The 4,245-nt window shown below is 54.1% G+C and overlaps 1 protein-coding gene across 2 annotated transcripts in view; it reads right to left on the reverse strand.

Moving 5' to 3' along the window:
* The window catches only part of SLC19A1 (solute carrier family 19 member 1), a 17,288-nt gene extending 17,100 nt beyond the window's left edge, over positions 1–188 (reverse strand). Inside the window, exon 1 of one of the 2 annotated variants that reach the window (XM_019628068.1) lies at positions 115–188. The gene's annotated coding sequence lies outside the window, so the exon portion shown is untranslated. The remainder of the gene's footprint in view (positions 1–114) is intronic. The other variant, XM_019628070.1, reaches the window with a different exon arrangement.
* Between the last annotated feature and the right edge of the window lie 4,057 nt (positions 189–4,245).

The following is a 4,245-nucleotide window of genomic DNA, read 5'->3' on the forward strand; positions in this document are numbered from 1 at the left end:
CCCCTCCTGGAGTCCCCGCTGGGCCGCCCCCTCCCGTGACCCCCTCCACTGGACCACCCTCAACCGGCCGCAGCCCCCACTGAACCGCCCCTTCCCAGTCCCCCTCGCGCCTACCCACGCGGTGCCCTGGTCACAGCTCGTGGACGTCCCAGAACCCTCTGAGACAGATATGGAGAGAGACATTCCCCGCCCCCACCCCAGCAGTGCCGCCCCTTGGACAAGTGCCAGCCCCTTGACCCCTGCGGCAGCCCTGCCCCCCATGCCATCCTGAGCAAGAAGTTCATGTGCTTTTTCTTTTAGTCTCATTTTAAAACCTATTCCTGGCTTACTCCCAAGCTCAAGCCAGGGACACTGGTCACTGCGCCAGGCAGGACGGGACTGCTGGGGTTTGTCGGAGTTCCCCCTCCCCCACGCAGCAGCAGCAGCCTGTGCGCCTCACCCTGACCCACATTTGGTCTGGTGAGTCCGGTGGCTGCCTCGGGACTCCAGCCAGGCACAGATGCCTGCTCTTGGGGTCATAGACAGCAAGCTCCCCACCCCGCATGCGCCCAGTGTCTGGGCCACACTGGTGCTTCCCCGTACCCCTGTCCCCTCCCCCCCCAGGACTGTGCAGGATCCAGCCAGGCTCTGTACGAGGAGGCAGGAAGCTGAGGGGATGGGGGGGGGGAGGGAGTAGCGGGGGTTCAGCAAGGAAAGCCAATGGGGAGAGAAGCAGGTGCAGGCCCCAGGCTGCACTACCCAGCAGGTAGTGGGGTCACTGCAGGCCGTGTGCAGGGAGAGGATCAGGGAGAAGGGGTCGCTGGCCACCAGCCATTCCAGAGAGGCCCTGGGGGCCAAAAGCCCAATGTGTGTGCAGCACACAGGAAGGGCCCTGTGGTCACTCTACCCTGACCACTGTGTAGGGGCAGGACCCAGGCCTCACACATTGCGGGGGGAACATAAAGAGGCGGGAGGGGCACAAAGACAAAGAGATGATCGTGAGGTCTGGCTGGACAGAGCAGAAGGGGAGGCCAGCCTGTGGGACCCTCCCAGGAAAGAACCGCTGGTCGGTGTGTGGGTACCCACAGTCCCTGCCAGTGGCCCTCCCACCTCTCCACAGCCGGCCCCCTCCTCTGGACTGGGCCTGTGTGTGCTGCAGCGAGCCCTTTAAGGAGCACTGGCCTCCGGGTCACTGGACAGTGAGCTCCATCATCCAGGCTGCCTGCAGGTTGGGGCATGACCAGGGAGGTTGGGGGGTGCCCAGGCTGCGACTCCTGGGCTTGAATTGTGAGGAGCCCTCAAGTGCCCCCGCTGATCTCCCCTTTTCTCCGCTGGGAAGGGGAGAACCGGAGCCTGGCCTCATGACCTCAGAAGTGTCCCCTACACCCTCACACCGCTGGAAAAGCAGGCACAAAGGGGCTTGGCCACCAGGCACCCACGGCCAGAGCCATTCCGGCCCATGGTCTGGCCATGTTAGGGAACAGGCCTGGTCATCTTCTGTCCAGATGGTGGGAGCCCATGCTCAGCGGGCCCACCGTGGCTGGGTGAGGATTGTGGGGTGCCTGTCAGAGCCCTCCAGGAATCCAGCCCAGCACCCTGTACATGAGTGACAACCTGCCGCCCCATCCCTGGACCGCCCTGAGACCTTCCAGAAGGGTCCTAAGTGGGGCCTGGGGTGGCTCGGAGGTAAGGCAGCTGAGGAGGCAGCAGGGTCCCTGGCAGGAAGCTGCTGTGTTCTCCGCCTGTTCTGGCTTCTCCACAAGCAGGTGGGAGCCCGACCACCCGCAGGCTCCACTCAGCAAACTGAAGGGACAGAACCTGTGCCCGGTTTGAATGCAGCTGTCGCAGCTCCTTTAGCCTCACGGGGAGGCCACAGAAGCTCTCCAGGCTCCAGGGCGGCCTGAGGTAGACTCCGGCTCCCAGCAGGCAGCCCTGGCCCAACCACACAGACTCTGTCTGGAGGAGCAGGCCTCTAACTCAGGGAGAGAGCCCACCTCCGAAAGGAGGGCCCGTGCAATGGGGCCTGGCGGGTGGCCTTGAGCATTTTGGAGAGAGCAGGAAGGAATGAGGTTTTTAAAACTAATTTCTAGTTTTATTATTAAAATTAAAGAAACATAGCAGTTCACGCAGAAACTAGAACAGAAAAGGAACAAAATGGACAAAGAAAGTAGAGAAGAATGAAATGAGAAAAGCAGAAATTCATTATTTTACTTGAAAAGCAAATAAAACTTGATTTTTTTCTTTTTACCCAAAAGATAGTTTCTCAAAACAAAAAAATATGGCATACTGAATGCTCTGGATGACTTGACCAAGAAATACAGTAAAAAACGGATGGCATGGTTAGGACTGATGCAGCACTGCAGTCTGAGGGCTGGGACAGCCTACCCACATGCAGACAACGTCCTGCACCTGCGAAAACGTGAGGACTTACCGCGCCTGCGCAGAACGCAAGCGCGGAGGCTAGGTGAGGCCGCCCAGGGGCGAAGGCTGCGCCTGCCACAGACCTAACCAACCCTCCGATCTTTGTGCTGGGCCCTCGGCTGTGAACCCATAGTCCTCAGTCCGCAGAGGTCAGTGCCTATTAGTCATTCGTATATCTTTGTTATGAGTCTGTTCAAGTCTCATGCGTATTTTGAATATTGAATCGTGAGTTGTGAAGGTTGTTTATGTATTGTGAGTAGGAGTCCTGTGTTAGATGCATGGAATCTGAATATTTTCTCCTAGGTGTGGATTGTCTTGTTGGCTTAATGGTGCCTCTTGAAGAGCATAAGGATTTAATTTTGATGAAGTGCAGCGTGTCCATTTTGCCTTTCATTGCTTGCTGTAGCCTGAGAAATATTTGCCCACCCCAAGGTTGGGAAAATCTCCCATGTTTTCATCCATAACAGCACTGTCCAGCAGACTTTTCTGCAGTGATGGAAATGTCCCATATGTGTTCTGTCCAATCTGGTGGCCACCGGCTGCATGTGAGTGCAAGAAATAGGCTACAAATTGAAATTGTTACTTAATTTAAATGTAAATACCATGTGGGCCAGCCGAGTGGCGTGTTGGTTAAGAGCTGGCTTGGGATGCCAGAGGGCCCCTGTTCGGATCCCACAAGAGGGCCAGTGACACTGCCCCCTACAGCTAAGATGCTGAACAACAGCTGGACCTGGAGCTGGGCTGCCCTGAGTCGCTGGGGCGACAGCAGGTGGGTTGCCATGGGCTACCGTGTGTAGCCAGCAGCCAGCGTGAGCGGCTGTCCAGAGGCTGGCGACTGATCTGCCTCGCCCGGGAAGAGCGCAATGATGGTGCCAAATTGGGCCAGTGAGGCAATGTCCTCCACAGCTAGACTGAAGAACAAAAACGACAGCAACTTGTCTGTTCCCCTTCCCCCAATTCCCCAGCGCTGTTCCCACCCCCCAATTCCCCAATTAAAAAAAAAATCTTTAAAAAAAACAAACAAACAAAAAACATCCTGCCTAAGAGAAAGCTTATAAGAGTTTATTTGAGCCAAACTGACGACTATTCCCGGGAAGCAAAATCTCAACAGATTGAGAAAATGCTCCACAACATGGCGGTTTGCAGCTTATTTTATACATAGAATCAAAGAAAGAGGGTTACGTAAAATCCACTGGTGACAGATTAAGGGGTGGGAGAAAGCAAGTGGGGAAATATCTGGGATTGGATAAAAGTATATTGGAGAGACAGATATTTCTCTCACATAGGTGGTGCAGGATAGCTAACAGTTCGCTTTTTACAGCACGCAAAGATGGTAATCAAGGGACAAGAATAATGAGGAGGGATTCTGTAGTTTCCTGCTCTGGTCTGGAAAAAGGGATGACTGACATTCCAAGGGCATCTATCTTATCCTAGATGCAAAAAGACAATAGACAGGCTCACTTAAGGTGAAGATTGACTTTATGAAGGAAGCTTCAGGCTAAAGATGTGACTTCCCTCCATGGCCCACCTTAGTTATGAATTTTTTTATGCTCATGCCATCTTATGTGGTTATATTTTCAGTCTCCAGACCTTGTCAGGTTAATATGTGGCCCCTTTTACGTCCACAGTTCCCCTTTTGGTCATAAATCAATCTGAAGGATGCACTGATGACCAACCTTTTGGTTGGATAGTGTGGTCCCGCGGCGCTAGGAAGGCTCATTCGTAGGAAGTCACAGTGTCAGCATTTATCTTGCTGAATGTTGGACCATTGGGGATGGGGTAAGACCATAACCCTAGATGGCAGTCAAGGCCAAATTATTTATTTGTATTTAAAAGAAAATGTGA

The sequence above is a fragment of the Hipposideros armiger genome, unplaced genomic scaffold (genome assembly GCF_001890085.2).
Source record: "Hipposideros armiger isolate ML-2016 unplaced genomic scaffold, ASM189008v1 scaffold_745, whole genome shotgun sequence".
Classification (NCBI taxonomy): domain Eukaryota; kingdom Metazoa; phylum Chordata; class Mammalia; order Chiroptera; family Hipposideridae; genus Hipposideros; species Hipposideros armiger.